Source organism: Microtus oregoni, unplaced genomic scaffold (assembly GCF_018167655.1).
Source record: "Microtus oregoni isolate MIOR12 unplaced genomic scaffold, Mior012 000000F_ref0000247, whole genome shotgun sequence".
In the NCBI taxonomy this organism is placed as follows: Eukaryota; Metazoa; Chordata; class Mammalia; order Rodentia; family Cricetidae; genus Microtus; species Microtus oregoni.
Window position 1 is genome coordinate 8,016,317 of NW_024543059.1, and position 19,457 is coordinate 8,035,773.

General features: G+C 39.9%; 1 protein-coding gene across 23 annotated transcripts in view; it reads left to right on the forward strand.

The window, feature by feature from the left end:
• Positions 1-19,457, forward strand: part of Dlg2 (discs large MAGUK scaffold protein 2) — a 1,645,338-nt gene that overhangs the window by 1,139,558 nt on the left and 486,323 nt on the right. The gene's annotated exons all lie outside the window — the stretch shown is intronic.

Below are 19,457 nucleotides of genomic sequence, written 5' to 3' on the forward strand. Positions count from 1 at the left end.
AATCTACAAAATTACTCCATTGCAAATGCCTAACAGAGGCTATCTTTTCTTACCCTTGTTGTTGCAGTGAAATAAAATTACAGGCAATTGCATCGGGCATTGTTAAAATGAAACTTGATCCAAAACAAACTTCTCTGGGTTTACTGTCAGTGATAAATACCTTTATTATAGGAGTATTATTACAACTTCAAGGCTAAATTCATTCTCATTTCCATAGGCACTTTCTCTTCAAGCATGATACTTAAGAGACTGCCTGTCTTCAGCCTGGAATGTTAGGTACAAATTATGGTACATGCTTTGAGGTACAGTCTGTCACCTCTGGCAGCGCCTCAAGTGCTCTGAGGTGAGCTGATCAGCTTTGCCAACACCATCAGCTGCAGTGGGATTGCCACACACTCTGCCAGAAAAAAACTAGGAAATGCTGACTTGGCTTCTCTGAAACTCACTGAGTTAAAAAGTAATATTAAAAAATAAAAGTATATATATATATAATTTAGGAGTATTAATTTTGTCTGTTTTCAAGGCCTCTCTTCTCTATCAATGGAAAGGTTCTGAAACCCTTGTTAATTGAAATTCCTTTGATTATTTATAATTTCTAGTATGTAGTAACTATTATGTAAATCATTGTATCATAATATTTCAGAAATAAGAAAGGAAGTCATCTGTTATATTTTGTGTACAAATAATTCATTTTTCTGATTGACTTTTTTAAATCTAGAATTGCGTGGATGGTAGATGGAAAACCCTTGAATAGAGAAATGACTGCTGGAAATCTGAAGTTTGCTGTTAACCTCCTTCCTTTTCTTTTGCCTTATGAATCCTCCTTACAACTTTGTAAAGTTGTTATTATCACACACATGTTCCAAAATGACGCAGCGAGTGGTTGGGCTGGAAGACAGCACACTGCTCGGAAGTGGTGGGGCAGAAATTTGAACTGAGACTGGCTTAAACTAGTTTCCCAAGGACTGACTGTGGTCTGGTGCTCGCCTTCTCACCCCCAATGCTGCTGCTTCCTTCACATGATGTTGTGACTTTTCCCTCTGGAAAACTTGGCCCTCAAACAACTTATATAGGGATTCTTTACTCTGGGCTTCAAGGGAACGCTTCTCAGCCCAAACCCAATCTCCATTTGTGCCCCATGGGCAACAGATAGACTGGCATTAAAGAATTGCAGCACTAGCTACAAAATCAGTTGCTATTTGACTCTCCGGGTTCTCAACTCATAAATGAGTTTTATAAATCTTCACACCATTCTTGGAATCTGAAGCAAGGAAATTAAATGTTAACCTGGTTCACATTCATAATGCACAATTTATAACCCTGTGCAAAAGCTATATAGTGAAAATATTCTTACATTTGTTCAGACTATTTTAATGGTCAGTGCCTACATCCCACATGCTGTCTAAGTGATTTCTCTTGTGTGATCAAAATAATAAGACATAGCATGAATTCTAAATGGTCTTAATAATAAAAACCCCTAGTCAAATGCAGTGATAAAGATCAGAGAAACAGAGCAGCCAGTCACTACTTCTTACCTCTACCGAATCCTCAGATGGAATGGGCAATCCTGTCTCTAGGAATCCTCCAATTGAATGCTATGAGCTTCTGTCTCCTCCTGTCTCATATTATTCTCTCTGCTCAGGCATATCCCTTCCTGCCTCCACCTCCCTAGTGCTAGTATTAAAGGTTTGTGACTCCCAAGTACTAGGACTAAAGGTGTGAGCTACCGCCACCTGGCTTTGACTCTCTTTTAGACTGACTGGATTGATAATAATGTAGTCCAGGGTGGCCTTTAACTCACAGAGATCCATGTGCCCCTGCCTACCAAGTGCTAGGATTCAGTGTGTGCCACCACTACCTGGCCTCTTTGGATAACTAGTGTGGCTAGCTCCCTACTCTGTTCTTCAGGCAAGCTTTATTTGTTATAGCACAAACAAAATATCACCTCAAATTACCTTGAGAACAAATCAATTCTTTCCAAACTTGTTGGCGCTTTGAAAAAGTACCTACTATAATTCTGAGTATATGATAGGCAAAGAGCACTCTACACATACCGTTTGTCTGACACCTGAAAACCATGCCCTCCAGTATGTCTGAAACCTCAATCCCTGAAAACTCAGCTTCTTGCCAAATATGTGGGCTACTTTAGTTTTTCTTTTTAATGGTTGAGAGTTTTTCCGAGTACAGGAAAAGATTAAATAACTATACTTAGATGGCTTCATATGAAGCATATAAAAGCAACATAGTTCCAAAACCTCAGGAAAAAAGTTAAACCTGCTAAATATTTATAAGCTGTTACTGAATTGCCAAGCCCGAAGCCACCACACAATTTTCTGACCGTCTGGGAAACTGCCATGAACGATACAATAGCAGCCCAAGAAATTCTCGGTGCCAAAAGAAAGGGTTATTTTCAACACAAGCATCTTCTTGCATGTCCTGTGACCTTGGTCTGGTCAGAAGGAATCTGCGGGACATTATGTCATGTTTATATTTGTGCTGTGGCTCCTCACTCTGGGTCTTGTACTCCTCATGACGTTCCTCACCATGACAAGCTTCCTGCTTGGAACAGCCCAAAATACTCAGTGGAAATCACACAGGACAACCACTCAGACATTCACATCTCCTGCTTTGGGTGAGTGGATTAGGTGTCATAGATTCCTAACTCCTACCTGTTCTGAGTCGACTGCTTTCTTGAGCCTGGAGAAAGCACACTAAGTTTGAGCATGCGCGGGTACCCACCCAGCTGTCACACAGGAGACCCCAGAGGTTTCATACTGGCTATACCCACAGATGAGCCTCAAGCTAACTGCATCCTCCTGACCCAGAATTTTCTGTCAGATGTTGGTCAGTCATTTCCTCTTCATTATGTGTCTTATGGACATAGTGTTGAGAAGGTTTTCCTGTACCTCCCAAGTCTCAAAACTGTTCCTTCTTCTCTATGAAAATCATTCAGTGAATGACTGGATCTGTTGCTCTCTCTCTCTTTCTCTCTCCCTCCCCCTCTCTCTCTCTCTCTCTCTCTCTCTCTCTCTCTCTCTCTCTCTCTGTGTGTGTGTGTGTGTATATGTGTTTTGTACATTCACGAATCTGTTCCTATGTGTAAGTGTAGTTGTGCACATTCACAAGTCTGTTCCTATGTGTAAGTGTAGTTGTGCGCATTCACAAGTCTGTTCCTATGTGTAAGGGTATTCATGCATATGTACACATATAGAGGTCAGCGAATAACCTCAGCTGTCAATCTTCAGCTCTCACCACGGTTGCTTTGTTGTTTGCTGCTTCTTATGTGAGAATGACTGACCATGAGCTTCTAGGGATTCTAGAATCTTCTGTGTCCACCTCCCATCTTCCCATGGGAGCATGTCAGATATGCACTCCCTCATCCAGCTCTGCATGGGTCTAGGGTTTCAAAGGTCCTCAGACAACATCAGCAAGCATTTACCCACTTAGATCTCTCCCTAGCCCCTGAACAATTTTTAGTATATAATTTCCTTATAACAGATGTTATGATGGTAGTAATATTGGCTACCAACTATTTACAATATTCTAGAGCACTCTATTTTATTTAAGTTCAATTCAAGGCCAGACTGGACTTTAGAAAAGATTTTCTTCAGAAAAAATGCAAAAGCCAAATAAATAGTAAATAAAGGGAAGAGTAAGTATGATTGTTAAAGCAGAAAAAAATAATGTCCTGTTCTATGCATTGTCTCTTTCACATTTGCCCAACAAGGCAAGAAATAAATTTCATCAGGGTATAAATTTCATGACAGTCCCAATCTTGGTTAAGATCCTTGGTTGTGGGGTGGGAAGCTAAGGAGGATTTTCAATACAAGACTACCAGTGACAACAAGTGATGTAACTTTATCTAGCAAGGATCACCCTTCAGATACACTGTGAGGAACTGGACCTTTTTCCCAGCAGCCGAGTAACTGGGGATGAATGAACACGTTTTTACATTGGATAAACAATAAGCATCTAATGTCAAGGTATCTGTGAATGTTAAGAGAAATTTAAAATTTAAAGAGCCTAACAAGCTTTTAACTTTGTAACTCCAACTCATAACACAATTTATTTTAGAATTGCTTGAAAGATGAGAACTTTAATACTGAAACACTCACGTAGAGCCCTTTTCATGATCGTGATAACTGTCTTGTGTTGCTGAAGTTAAAGCTTAGACTTACTTATAAGACTCAAAAATCTCTGCTGTAGAATATTATTTTAAAGTGGGTTAATTTTGTTTATACTGTGGAACATGTTTAATGATGTAAAGAGGTATTACTTTTGTTTATGTTGCATTTGTTTAACTCTGTGAAACTGTGATACTTTGCCTGTCTAAAACACCTGATGGTCTAATAAAGAGCTGAAAGGCCGTTAGCAAGCCAATAGCAAGACTGGAGAAAGGATAGGAGGAGGTAGCAGGCAGAGAGAATAGGAGGAAAGAAGAAAGAGCAAGAGAACAAGAAGAGAAGACACTAAAGGTCAGCCACCCCGCCACACAGTCATCCATGGAGTAAGAGTGAAAATAAGATATACAGAAGTAAGAAAAGGAAAAGGCCCAGAGACAAAAGGTAGCGGGGATCATTTAACTTAAGAAAAGTCGGCTAGAAACAAGGCACGCTAAGGCCAGACATTCATAATTAAGAACAAGCCTCTGTGTGTGATTTATCTGGAAGCTGGATGGTGAGCCCCCCCAAAAGCTGAAAGAGCAAAGAAACAAAAGAGAAAAAAAAAACTAACAACATTTTGACGTTCCAACATGGGGCTAGAGTAAAAAAAAAAATCTAGCTACAAATCTCTTTGTCAGGCATCCAAAATTCTATAAAATACAATAAAATAAAATAGACTACAAAAAAAAAAGAGAGAGAGAGAAAAGGCTGCAACCTGAAGAGAGTAAGGAGAGAAGCTCTAAATGGCAATGTGCTTTTGAGGCTTCTCAGTGAAGTCTTAAGATGCTAAGCACTGCTGCCCCTGCCTTCTGGGTCTCCACAGCGTTTTAACCTTTGAGAACAGTCCATCTGAAATCATATAGACATTCTCTTTTTCCTTTTCTGCAAAACTTAGAAAAACAGTGTGTCATAAACCACATGTCTGCTAGGCAGTGCCCGTGCCTTCCACTTTTGGAAGATTCTACCTGCTTCTTCGGTTGCATCGGGAACTCTTACTAGATGTTCCTCTAACAAGCAAATACGCACCATCCTGTATCATCACAACCTGCATCTTTGTCAGTCACCCTGGACCATTCTACTAAAGCGGAGCTCAGTGAGGGCAGCATCCTTCATACCAAATTCCCAGCATTAGTCAACTCCAGGCACATAGGAAGAAATATATAAAGTAAGATAGGAAATAGAAAAAAAAAAGACGGCAACATAAAATTCAGAAAATACTAGAAATGGAAAATACTGACAGCTAGTTCAACACTGCAGTACTTACAGGCTTGGGCAGGTGAGGGCAATGGAGTTTCACAATAGTATAAAGTCCTTATGGAAGGCTGATACAACACTTGATTAAGACAGAGAGAATATAATTGGCCTTCAAGAAGGACATTTCTAATTATGAAATAATCTCAAAAAGGGTATCTGCCTTTGACCAAAAGTAAAATAGTCATTTGCATTGTAAAGTATTTTTAATGAAAATCAGCTGCTTCTAGTTTAACTCTATCTGTGCAATGACATAGCACTTCTCAGCAGGGATTTGGGCCCAAAGTCAACCTAAGATAGAATTCTCAAAATTAGAAATAAATATCCATAAATAAATTAGCAAGATCCATCTACTATAGGCAAAACTGGTCATTTTAAAGATAGGTCTTCTACCAGCTTCTTTGTCTCTAGCCTAGGAAATCATATAGCCTGGGGAAGGTGTTCCTGCAGAGCTGAAATCATCACAAATATGTTTCTTCCCTTCGTTTCACTGTGGTATTCATTCCTGTCCCCTGAAAAAATTAGACTTTTAATTTTTTTTCTTACTTTTTGGAAACATCCTGAAAAAATATTTTGATACTTGTGACCTCCTAGTATCATTGTCAGGGGGAAAACATTTGAGATATATTTTTTTTTTATCAAGCCTCCTCTCCGGTGATCAGACTCTTATCTTAGCAGACTCAGTCTGGTTTTTTTTGTTAATGTACGCACTCCCAACCAATTTTCAGTATGCTTGCCATGACCTTTCTCAAGGGCAATCGCGTTGTACCCAGCCTCTTTAAATACAGCCCTCTCAGAGTGGTATCAGGGTTGTTTGCTTTGCTGAGATCATTTTTGTTTATTTTCTTTGCTTCATGTTTAAAGTTCCTGTAAGCTTTTCGTACCTGGAACATGGGAGATTTAATGCACAGCTTAGTGTTTTGCTGTAGCTTGTCTGCCTCTGCTTGTGGTCTCTCAACCTCTCTTCAAGTCTCAATTTATCCATTATATCTCAGACTCTCACTGGCTTTCCAACTCAAGTGACTCTTGTTTTGTTTCTCTTGCTGGTAGCACTTGTAATTTTACCTCTGTTTTCTTATTTCTCGTTTTCATGTCTGCCTTGGCCATTATATAAGAAACTCTGTGGTAATGGAGGACCAACGTCATTTTATCCAATACCGAATATAGGGTTTAACATAATCCTTGACATATATTAGCTTCTCTGCAAAATCAAGAGACTTTTGAGAGAAATTTGTAAGTATTGAGTGATGGAATTTTTCTTTTGTGCTGTTATTTTTAGGGTGGTTTAATATGTAATTTATAGTTTCAGGAATCATGGCCAACTCAGAAGGAAATAAAGATGCATGAAGGTGTGTCCAATCAGCATCCACTGGCTGCATGTAGCCAAGAATGAAGTGCAAGACAAGACCATAAACTTCCTTTAAGCATGCTGAGGTGTTTTGTTTTTTAACTCAAATGCATGGTCCACGAACTTGGACTTTGTAGATGTCAGTGATGCATCCCAATGTCAATAGGTTGGATATGCCTAGAGAGTCAAACAGTTTGATTATCATGTCACCTTATACACATCTCTATCGCCACCATGTCGCGTGGCACAATTTTGTGACCATGAGATCAAAGTATCTGAGTGCTGATTTTCTTGCTAGCAAATTAGTGCATTTGTGTTGCCCCTTTGGTTGTCAAATGTGCAGCCCAACCCTGTTGAAAATGAATGCCTAGAATAGGCTGTGCCTACACTAACCTCTTTGCTAATTGCCATGAAAGTGACAGCTTTGATGAAAGTTAAAGCCAGGACAGAAATACTTCATGTTCTGTTTGGGATATGCACAAGAATCTAGAATACAGGCAGGCCTGAAATTCTCCATCAGACACACTCTAACAAAACTGAGAAGTTATCATGATGCTAAGACTAATGGTCTTCTGTCTTGTCTCCAATTTCCTGCCTCCTTATTCATCTCATCTTTTTTACTACTTTCGCTCATAAAGCCCCTTGTGACCTTGTCTGAGTCACCTCTCCACATGCCTTCCTCATGAACCCAGAACCTCAGACATGCTGAAACTGAAAGTGATTCTGCATGTCATGAATCTCTAGTAATTGTCCAAAATGATTGATGAATGTATGTATGTATGTATGGATGGATGGATGGATGGATGGATGGATATATAGATTTTCAAATACTGAGTGAATAAGTGAAATTGTACAAGTTCCAAGACAATACACACGGGCAGTTCAGGAAAGTGGTTCAGACCTTTGGGGTATCTATCTGTCTTGAAGGCACTATAGGCTTTAGTGATATCAGCTGACTTCCTTCTCGCATATAGCCCTCTCCTCTTCTCTCTCAGCTTAGCTGTGTCTCCATCTTTCAGTAAATCTACATTTCTGAAGTTCTCCCTTCTTGAACTCCATCCTTCTATCTCAATTCAGTTAAACAATTTATCTTTCCCGTGATAACCTTTTAGCTTAGTCTCTGCATGAGATAAGGAGCATCATGTTGTCTATATAATTGTCTACTTACAAAGTACATGTGTGTGTTAGATTTTTCTAGCTTAAACATGTGGATTACATCATCAGGCCACTATAGTCAGTCATCTTATATTGTGTTTTCCATGCAGGTTTGTCTCACAAAATAAGCATTTGGCTCATAGTGAGATGATTCTTAAAGGAAAATTAAAGAGAGCTAACTGGGAACATTTGCTTTGAAGTCTACAAATATGAAGTTCATGTTTCTTGCATGTTACCCTACACTTGGATTTAAGTCTATTTTGGAGAAGTCTTGACTAGTTTGGCTGTTTTAGATGTTAGATACTAAGTAGAACACAAATGATGAACTAGAGAAGAGATGAGGCATTTGCTTGTCTTATGCTAGTGGTATTTAGCAGAAATCACCAGTCTTATAAATGCACATACACACGTATTTCCTTTCACAAGTTTGATAAGTTTGTGTGGAGAAAAATTTTCTTTCCTGTGCATCCATATGACCTTATTCTGGTATGTTTTACGATACCTAAAAATAATTCTGATGGTTGTGGGTGTTGAAGATGGTGTGGCTTTAATCTTGCTTATAAGGGGGATTAGCTTGTCTTTCTGTATAGAACCAGAATGTTGGAATATTTTTTTAAATTTTATAAATTGACTTTTTAAAGATCTTATTGATTTTTAATTTGTATTCAGAAGATTGCTTCAGAGTCTTGCCTCCCTTTCTGAAATTATAGTAAGTCAGTCTAGGCCTGCCATCTTGTATGTCTCAGAATATTTTAACTATGTGCTATTTTAAGAATATGTTTCATTTAATTCATAAGGCTGGAAATGCTTTATGAATTTTAACTTTTATGAGTCTACCAAGACCATACTCTAACACAAAATACCTTATTATTACATTTTATTAGTGTTTGCAAAAGTATTAGATATTTAATATAATATTAAGTACTGTAATATTGTATGCAAATAACCTTATAAAATTCTAAATTTAGGTATGGAAATGATTGGGTTTCTGGAGTTTTAAACTCTTGCTTTGGGGGACATTATTCACAGATCACTACTCACTTCTAAGAAAAACTTTTGCAGAGCAAGGAAAACCCACAGACTCAAGACTGTTGTCAGTATTGTCTGCTGACCTACTGGACGCTATGTATAGGATTGTGTTCTTAGTTTATCTCTAGTAGAATGCAGAAAAAAAAACCCACAATGTTACAAATATTTTAGAAGGAAAAGACAATTATGTATTTGCCCTTATACAGATCTCCTTATGCATACCTTTTCTGACTCAGGATGGCACACACTGCCCCTAAGCACACACTCTTTGGCATGCCACTTGGTAGTAAAATTGTTTGAGAAGCCCTGATATGGCTAGCACGAGGATGGAAACTTTGGAGACAGTTGGGCAGTTTTGTGATTGATAACAATGCTTAATGCAAATTGGAACTCTTTTTGGACAGATCAGATGAACAACCTCAGAGCCCTGCCCATACTTCTTGGGTCCCCAACTGTCTCCCAGCTACCATGTCTCAGAGTTTCTGCCAGGAATCCAGAGAAATCCCGCCACTTCAGGGAACTGTCTCACCTGATATAAAGATATAGTGGTTCAGTAAATGATTCCTTAAACTTCTCAAAGTAAAACTTTTTCTTCTGGATTTAAAGGGATAAAATAGTTTTTGGTGTCTAAACTCTGTATTTTCAGTCTTCGGGGATGGGTGGGGATAGTACTAAGGATGAAATAAAAGCCTTTCTGATCCTTGAAATTCTTCTGCTCTGACAGCTTCGTGTACCATTTCTCTTCATTTTCACCTGCTGCAAGACAGAACGGCTTCCATTGATTTCAGGGTCATTAAGCTAAAATAAATGCCACTCTTTTTTGTTTGTTTGTTTGTTTTTTCAAGACTGGGTTTTTCTGTGGCTTTGGAGCCTATTATGGAACTAGCTCTTGTAGACCAGGCTGGCCTCAAACTCGCAGAAATCTGCCTGCCTCTGCCTCCCTAGTGCGCGGATTATTAAAGGCATGAGCCACCACCTCCCGGCTGAAATGCCACTCTTAAGAACATTAATTGGCAGCTTAGAACTCTCTGCAAGAAAAGGCCAGAGAGCGGTGATGCCGTTTATGAATTCTGTGTGGCTTTCTGAGGTGAGGAGAAGCACTTTTAAAACCCACACACGTTTGTTCCACTTAAGCTGCTGTGGCTGCTGCTCATGTGTTTTCCCCTATGGTTCCCGGTCTACCAGATGTACAGCTTCTGTTGATTACATCAGCCAAGTGTGTCTCACACCCTAAATGCCTGATTGATCCAATTAGTCTAAAGCTAAAACTTTTTACAGCATGGCGTGACTACAGGGGATTTTATATACATGGGAGCAGATCTCACAACTGACTGACAAGATTAAGAAGCTGTCTGAAAATGAAGATTAAAATAACAAGCTAGACTTATCCAGTCATGTTATCCATATTAGTACCAGGATGAACTGGTTGGATTTTTTTATATATAACGAGTAAGCTCCCAAAGAATTAGTTTAAGAATATCTAGGTAAGACTAAAGGTATACATAATAAAATACAACATTGTGAAAGAAATGAACAATATAAAAACTTGCCACATTTAAATCAATAAGATGGAAAGACTTAACATGACAAGCATTTAAGTATAGTTTAGGTGGGCAACATTCTGCACAAAACAAATTATAGTTCTTTCATTTCACATGTACTCATTTAATAGGAACAGTGTGTTGGCACATTTTTAATTAATTAATCAATTAATTAATTTGTATGACTATTTTGTTTGCATGTATGTCCATGTACCAAGTGTGTCCTAGTGCTGAGTGCCAGCAGGGTGCAGAGGAAGCATTAGATTCTCTGGAACTGGAGTTTCAGATGGTCATAAACAGACATGTGGGTATAAAGAGTTGCACCTAGGTCCTCTGGAATAACAGCCAAAGCTCTTAATCTCTGGGCCATCTCCTCAGTTCCTGTTGGCACATTTTTCTAGTCCAGCATAATCTAACAATGAACCCACACAATACTCTTCTCCCTGCTAAGCCAATAATCTAAGGGAGAAAGAGGTGATGTTTCTTAAAAAGCACATGAGTGATTTAGAGTTTATGAGAAGGTTTTGTTTTGTGCTGCCTTCAAGAAACAGTGACGTTCTAATCACTAACTCCTGCCTCTAAGTGTGACTTTATTTGAAAATATTAACTTTTTAGTTAGAATGAGGTTAACAAGCTGGACTCTAGTCCAGTCTGACTGATCCCTTTACAGAGGTAGGGATCAGAAACAAAGACAGGCAAGCACACACGGAGAATAGCATTAGAGAAAAGAGGTGTTAGGGGAGGCCTCTTTTTTGTTCCGGGCTACCCAGACCACAAAATAATCACTCAGAATCTATGTTATTTGAATACTGTTTGGCCAATAGCTTAAGCATATTTCTGGCTTACTCTTATATCCTAAACTAACCCATCTCTATTAATCTGTGCATCACCACCAGGCTGTAGCCTACAGGCAAAGTTTTGGTGGGTACCAGCCCAGGCTTCTGTCCCCAGTGGCAACTACATGGCTTCTCTCTGACTCTGCCTTCTGTCTCTCAGCATTCAGTTTAGTTTTCCCACTTAGTTCTAGTCTGCTAAACCACTGGCTGAAACAGATTTATTCATCAACCAATAGAAGTAACACATAGACAGAAGGCCTTACCGCACCAAAGACAGACATTGGATGCTGCATCTGTCACTCTAAGAAACACCCACCCAAAATTGCCAATAACCCCAGAATATAGGAGAGAGACATGGGGCAGCTTCTCCTCACAACACTCTTACATCAATCCTGCCAGCATCCTGTGCTTGGACTTCTGCCTTTCAGAAACAGAAAATAAATTATTTCTAGCACTGCAAGATAGCCCAGGTCTTTCGCAAAAGCTAGACTGGAAAGCTTGATTCAGAGTTAAATATGGATGGGACAGCAGTCGGGTTTTTGTGACTATAACTAAATACCTGAATTGGGCTAGTTGTCTCAGAAGGCTCATTCAGGTTACAATTTTTGAAGTTGGATGTCCAAAGCATAGGCTAACGGTCTCAGGGCAGCCAGGAAAGCACGGGCAAAAGGAAGTGGAATATCTTCCTCTGGGAAGCAGAAAAGTGATCAAGCATGCTTTAGTTAAATCATTCTTCTTGAGAACTATGAAGAGGTGATTGAGAACTACCCTAATCTCTCTTAAGAATGTGGCCTATTGACCCAAATACTTCCCACCAAACCCCACCTCTTAAAGGTACCACCCTCTCCTAATATTGCTTAAGTGGGAGCCAAGTCTTCAACACATAAACTCTGGGAGAAGTGCTCATGCTCTCTCCAAACTAAAGGAGACAAGAACCTTCTAACTACGGAGCATTGGAATGAGTTTCAGAGGCGGGTACCCTGCTATATTGGGTCCTGGTGTTAAACACTTGGAATTCCTCTGAAAACCATCAATGTACTGGTGTCAGATACTCTCCAGAGTCAGGCAGTCTGGGTTCAAATTCCTAAGCATCTATTCATCATCTCTGTGCCTCAAGCCACTTCTTAGAGCTCTTGTGAAAAGTAGTGAAAATCCAAAGCTACCTCAAAGGAGCCCGGAGCAGCCCCACAGAGGCTCTTGAGAATTTTTCAGTCCACTCCATCATTCTTATTCTCTGCCTTACTCTGTGCTTACTGATCCATGAGCTTAACACACATTTACTACTGTCCTTATTTGTGCCATATATCGACAGAGAAGTACATTCAGGGGTATCTGTCATTAGAGGGCCTTCAATAATTCTTCAAACAAGGGTCTGTGTATGCTACAGCAGAATCCGCAAGGTACACGTTTTTAGTTCCATGCTGTCATCCTCCAAAACGCTCCATACATTTTCTCTTTGTTATCACAGTTCTATCTAGGCAAAGGACAGTCGAATGAGCGGGACTAGCCCCACTGCTCTCGTGAATCATGCAAAGGTGGACAGTGTGGAAGGAAGTCCCATTTGGATGAAAGGAATTGTCTGAAAATTCCAATAGCGTGCTTCTCAGTGGGAAAGGACAATCTTAGAGCGACATTTCTGAGCCCTTCTTATGGACGCCATTGCCTCTTAAATAGTATGACCAGTGTTCAGCTCAGTCTTACACCCTGCACGTAGGCACTGAGGACTTGTTCTAGGGAAGATTGGCAAATAAAGGGAAGAGGAATATTTCTCCTTTTTGTCTTATGGAAAGGGAACCTCTGTCAAGAAAGTAGACTTGATTGGAATAAAAATAGCACAAACGAATTGCCACAAAAGCTAAATTACTCTATCACATAATAAAGGCCACAGTGCAATTCTTAGGCTGCAACTAGACTTTATAATTACTATGGAGTCATTAGGATTTGATATGTTCCCTAGCTCCTTTAGGTGGAGGGTCTAATCTATTTTGGCATAAAATATTCTCTTGCTCAAAGTAACTATTAAAAAATTGTTCCAAAAGAAATAATTATTTAAATGCTATATACAAAATACAGACAAAACACTACAAACATTTTTTAATTCTGTATGAACAAATGTTTTGAAACATTAAAATTGAAGTCAGAAATGAGGAATGGCCTTATATTTATAAAAATAATCAATTTTCTTTCCTCGAAACACAGTGGGCAGAAGTTTCGATTTTTATCTGTGAATGATCCTAAGAGGAATCCTTAAGCTATTTAAAAATAATATCGTTTCATGTCCTTATGGAAATTTTAGAAGACATTGAAAGCAAAACAGACAAGCAAGCAAACTGTTATCTAGTCAAACTGGCAAGTTGAGAAATAATTCCCATTAACAGCAAATGTGCTTGTAGCCATGTCGTTTTCAATTACTTTGATAAAGCTTAAGTTCTACCAAAGCATCACTTCTAAAAGGAATTTATTCAATGACCAATATGTCTTGTGTGTGTTTGTACATGTGTGTGTGTGTGCATGGGTATGTGTATAGGCAGACACATATGTATACATGCATGTAGAAGCCAGAGGTCAATGTCAGATGTCTTTCTCAGTAGAGAGTCAGAGAAAAAGATGGGAGTCATGAAGAAGATGAATCCTTCAAAGGCAGCTTACCCAGTGAACTGCTTCCTCAAGCTAGGTCCAACCTCCTCATAACCTTTCAACTATGGATTAAGTGGTGAAGTGAAACTCGTGACCTGAGATCTGTGCCTCTCAAAACAAAGGACACTTTCCACCTACCATAAAATATGTTACTGAATTTTTTACCCTAGTACCCATTTAAATAGGAAATATTTCAGTTGTGTAGAATTCTGCTGCTGTCTTTTAGAAATGTGCTCCTAAGTCATTCTTAAGTAGTATAGCAATGTGTTAGTTATACCTATGTATACATATATGTATTTGGGAGGTTTTACACCACTATGGTATGGTTTATAAATATATATTATGTGTGTGATATGTGCATATATATATAAATGATTTTAAAATTTCAAACTCATAGATAATTGATTTGCTTGTAGCACCCTAAAGCTGTCATCAGCATATAATCCTCTCCACCCTGCCTTTACCATGGTAATTAAACCTTTAGCTTCACTGTAGGATGAGAAAGCACTAGAGCCTGAGGCGAAGCCATCACCGTCTATCACTGAGTGCTATGAAATAACATTATTTGGATAATAAGGTCCTGTCGGTAAAACCCTGCACTATACTTTGTCAAGAGAAATCTGTGCTGTGACCTTCTGAAAGGCTTCTGTTCTGAACTTGGCTTCATTTTCTCTTTTCTGAGGTTGTCACTTTCGCCATCTGGCAGATGTTTCTTCTGGGAGAGAGGAAGCTGTGTGCATAAACCCTTTCAAGAAAGCACCGCTGTGTGCTTTGCCTGGGGTCAAAGGCAGTGCTCTGGAAGCTGGCTCCCCACTCTTCACATTGGTGTGGACAGCTAGAGGATTTTAAGAACATGCTGGGTTGTGTGTGCGCATGTGCAGAGGGTCTGAGGTGGCAGAGTGTGGCAAGTCGTATTTATGCCTGAATGAGAATTATGAGCTGTGTCAAGTACAATGATCTAAACAACGTTTTGTCATTGCTACCTGTCCTTATTACTTAGTGTCTAAGGGACACATTGTAGAAGCCGATAAAAAATTTAGAGACTCCCTCTCTGATTCCTCATACCCAAAACTAAAAATTTATTTCCACTGCAAAATACAAGAAAGTAAACCCCCATTTATGTACTTCTTTCACCCAAAGGATAAGTAAAGAAGCAGTTATTCTTTTTATGTTCTGGTGAGGTATCCACAAAAGGAACTGTGTGCCTTTCTGCTCTACTCTAATTCCAGTTATTTATTCTACTCTCAGATATAGGCATGCTCTGGAGATGGGGCCGAGAATCAAATGTTTTATATTGTGCTTAAAAGCCTTAGTCACACGTGAGCTCTTTGGAGCTAACGGTTTAGGTGGAAATTCACTCCAGGATATGAAAGGTGGCACGAAGATGCCAAGCCTCGTTTTCTTTAAAGTGTGATTGGATTTGGGGTGTGATTAGGAAATTAGAGGAAACCATGTAGGTGAATTACTTCCTCGGGCTTCCATTGGCAGCCTATGATGCTATTGTTCCTCTGCATACAGCAGGGGCCTTAAAGAAGATTTTTGTTTTGTTTTTGTTTTTTTAAGGTGAACAGATTAATCTTTTAGAACTTATAGAAGAAAGAATAAACAGAAAGGAATAAGTTTTTAAATATATTTCTTTAAAGAATGGCCAATATAAGGGCCCTGAAATGTTTAACGTAGTAATACCAATAAAGATGATAAGACTGAATTTATTTTTTTAAAGACACAAATATTTTTTGTCTGGGCCCACTATGGTTAGACGTACTTGTAATTAACATAATCCCTCTTCATGCTTCTAATTATTATAATACAATATAACAAATGTATTGTATTATACAGGAATAGATTCAACATAAGCGCAGGGTACGCACAAATCCTGTTTAAACCTAGCTGATGAGCTTTGCATCAGAGATGTTGCTTGGCCTGAGCTTAGGTAAATGAACAAAGAAGATAGAGATGGGGATGCCTTAATTGTGTTTGTGAACTGTAAGTAGAGGCCAGGGAAGAGAATGGAGGGAAATGAGAATAAGCCCATGTTTAAGCTGAAAAACCCAGGAAGAGAAGCAAATCTCCTATTTAGCTTCTTTTTATTCTTTTTAAATGCATTCATTCATCCTGAGTGTTACAAGCTTGATATTATCTACAGGGCACAGAGGGCCCTTCGAATTTCTACCAATATTGTTTTCTGGTATTATAGATCAGAGATCTATGACCTGAGACCATTCCTGACTTCATATTCTTGAAAGATGGGCTGGCTATAAGGTAAATCTAATACACACATCCTCTAAACATAAAATGAAGGTAGAAATTGCCTAAGATACATCCGTATGCCTACTGCATTCCTGGACACTAGCAGAAGACCTTGCCTTTGGGTGTAAAACTAGGCTGATGTGAGATCAAGTGAGTTTTACTAAAACAAAGGACAACTAATTGGGGCCCTGGGGGTAGAATTCAAATAAAGAGAGGGGAAGCAACAAAAGGGAACTTGGAGGCTTGAAGATCGGATGTGCACGTAAGGGGAATGAGTGTAAGACTGGAAAAGAGGAAAGACAGACAGGAGGTGAGCAATGCTAATACAGAGCAGATTTATGTGGGTGACAGACCTACAGTATTGCTACTGAGGAAACAAGAAAGATCATACACATTGATGTTTGAAGAGAAGATGAGAAAAGTGTAACGTAGAAACCCAGTGAATTGATTTGTATAGTGTATAAGAAGTGAGGAAATTATTTGGGATAGGGGAAGGGGAAGTAAGTAAAATAGTCTGAAAGAAGAATTCTCCCGTTGCAGATGGGTCCAGAGAAAGCAAGGCCACGTGCGAATACTCTGCCGAACCCATGCTCTTCTCCATCTGAGGAGCCACATAGACCTTAAGTTTTTAGGAGAAGGAACTGAATCCTTTGTTCTTTTGCCTTCGGAGTCTGACATAACACTGACTCCATAGCAGTTACTCAGATATATGTGGGATTAGTGAGGGGATTCAGTCATTGGTCTTTTTATGGTAAAATTAACCAACCTCCTTCGCCCAGCCCTCCTTCTCAGCTCAGTCATGCAAATAACTTCAACTTTTTTTTTTCCCAGTTTAGTTTAACTGAGCAAACATTTGCTGTCTTGAGAAACTGGATTAGAATCAAGAAGTGTCATTGGAAATACCATGTGGACCTGCCCTCTAAGTGCTGAGAATTTAGAGAAGGAGAAGATATTTGTCTTAGTTACAGATTTTATTGCTGCACCGAAACATCGGGACCAAAGAGCAAGTTGGGGGAGGAAAGGGTTTCTTCCTCTTCCACCCTCACGTTGCTGTTCATCACCACAGGAAGGCAGGACACGAACTCAGGCAGGGCTGGAACCTGTCTGTAGGAGCCAATGTGGAAGCCATGGAGGAGTGCTGCTTCCTGGCCTGTTTCGCATGGTTTGTTCTTTCCTATAGAACACCAACCAGTCCAGGGATGGAACCACCCAGAATAGCCCGGGCCTTCCCACATTGATCACTAATTAACAAAATGCCTTACAGCTGAATCTTATGGAGGCATTTTCCTAATCGAGGCGCCTTCCTCACTGATGACTTTAGCTTATTCAAGATGACATAAAATCAACCAGGGCACTCTTCAAGTAATCTTGTATTCGATTTGTGATATGCAAAAACAGTTATGCAGAAGCACAGAGGGAAGGCAGCTTCATCTCCGTGAAGCAGATGGAGAACACATCCCAGGTAACAGATGAGGTAGAGTTTGTTATTGAAAAATAAATGGAGCACCGAAGTGAGGAGAAACATTCTAGGCAGAAAAGCAGTTCTGTCCCGTTAAGTTCATGCAAGCATTTATTCAGTTCTTTCCGTATCCGTGTCCTACAAGATTCTGACACAGAAAATGCATAAACGACTTGTTTTGCTCTGAATGGATATCGGCAAGAGGATGTGGCAGGTAACGGTGTAAACAAGTACAGTCCAATGTGCTATATGCTTAAAAAAAAAATGAGTTGCAAAATGGTTTCAAAACTGTGTAGAGCAAAAGAAGGGAAAATGAGGATCTACACCGAGTCAGGCACTTTCCCTGCTAGCAAGGGGATATGTGAGCCTCCACAGAGAAAGCATAAAGGAATCGAGGCGCTGGTGAGCAGGTTACAAAAGGCTGACCCTGGAACTCTGTCTCTGGCCCGCGCATGTTTTCTTTAATCCTCACAGTGCGGAGCTGTATGGCAGCCGTGAGAATGTGCTTCACGGACTGCCAGCTATAGGAGCATAATTCACGGGAGCCCAGGTGCGGCACGCGGAGAGCTGAAATTTATTCTGCAGTTTGCCCCAAGGCCATGCTTCCCAAAGGCTGCTCGGAACAGCCAATGACTGAGTGCCGCAGGGCTATAGAGGTGGGGTGCATTCTGGGAGACAGGGGAATTTATCTTGTGTCTTTCATAGTGGCAATCTAGGAGGCTATCAACAAACTTCCTTGCTGGTCTCTTTCACTTGGCAGGAGGATGAGTCCCAGGGCAAGGTCACAGCACGGCCCTCCCAGCGTCTTCTGGCTGTTCCCCCAGTTTACTCTCACATTTTCTGTAATGAAATTTTCTCATTTAATCCTGTCTCGACAGATGCCTCACAGAGTACTTAAAACATAGTGTGTGTGTGTGTGTGTGTGTGTGTGTGTGTGTGTGTGTGTGAGAGAGAGAGAGAGAGAGAGAGAGAGAGAGAGAGACGAGGGTGGAAGTCTAACGTTTCAAACTTGCTATTTCATTTAAGAAAGAGTAATTCCTGGGTTCCTTCAAGGAAGAAAATAATCATCCAACAGTAGGTGGATGCTTCACAGTTGCTGTCGTATCAAAGAGCCAAGAGTGGCTCTCAGCTTCAGATAAAGGGACATGGTCACTCCCTACTTTTGATCACACCCAATGCAAAGACTATTTGCTGTTCAGCTTCATTCTTGTTCTTTTGTTCTTAAGTCTCCTAGGCCCATCCCCCTCGTCTGTCCTTTCTCATTTTTTTAACCTTCATGGGCATCGTTTAAACACACAGCCCAGTGAGAGGGAAGGGCTAATATGCTCAGAAGATGATGGAGTGGAATAAGAACTGAAAGCAGGGAACGCTGATGAAGTCTGAAAGTGGGAGGAGAGGATGGAAGTTGAAAGACACAGGGTGGATTTAAGGAATACCTCAAATGGACAAGATCTGTGTGCAGAATAACATGTGTGGGCTGATGGGCCAGCAGGAGTCAAGGATAACTAGCATAAGATGCCCCATTTCTCTCTTAATTCCGGATGCACGCTGTTCTGAACAGACGTCTTTTTAAATCATTTTCTGGGAATTGCAGCAGATGCGTCATTGAAAATAGATGACTTAACGGCAAGTAAGAGAAACTTCAATTGTTATCAATCTACATTGAGAAATGATCAAGAAACACGGATCCTTTGTTGAAGTTTGTGAGAAATGGGTGTGTGTTTCTAATGACAGTACAGGATGTAAGTGTTCCAGGAACTGCTTTTAGATATTTTTGCAATAACCCTC